The sequence below is a fragment of the Pygoscelis adeliae genome, unplaced genomic scaffold (assembly GCF_000699105.1).
Source record: "Pygoscelis adeliae isolate BGI_AS28 unplaced genomic scaffold, ASM69910v1 Scaffold76, whole genome shotgun sequence".
NCBI classification, from domain to species: domain Eukaryota; kingdom Metazoa; phylum Chordata; class Aves; order Sphenisciformes; family Spheniscidae; genus Pygoscelis; species Pygoscelis adeliae.
In genome coordinates, this window is record NW_008825111.1 from 377,850 (window position 1) to 378,280 (window position 431).

Sequence of the window (431 nt, forward strand, 5' to 3'; positions counted from 1 at the left end):
CATCTATCCGAGGTGAAACCTTAATAAACAGCAATTTAAATCCAGCTATTTGGTTTGCTGAATGTGCTGGTTTTAGCTGGGGTAGAGTTAATTTTCTTCGTAGTAGCTCATGTGGGGCTGTGTTGTGGATTTGTGCTGGAAACAGTCCTGATAACACAGGGATGTTTTCGTTGCTGTTGAGCAGTGCTTACACAGAGTCAAGGCCTTTTCTGCTTCTCACCCCACCCCACCAGCGAGTAGGCTGGGGGTGCACAAGGAGTTGGGAGGGGACACGGCCGGGACAGCTGACCCCAACTGACCAAAGGGATATTCCACACCATATGACGTCATGCTCAGCATATAGAGCTGGGGGAGAAGAAGGAAGGGGGGGACGTTTGGAGTGATGGCGTTTATCTTCCCAAGTAACCGTTATGTGTGATGGAGCCCTGCTT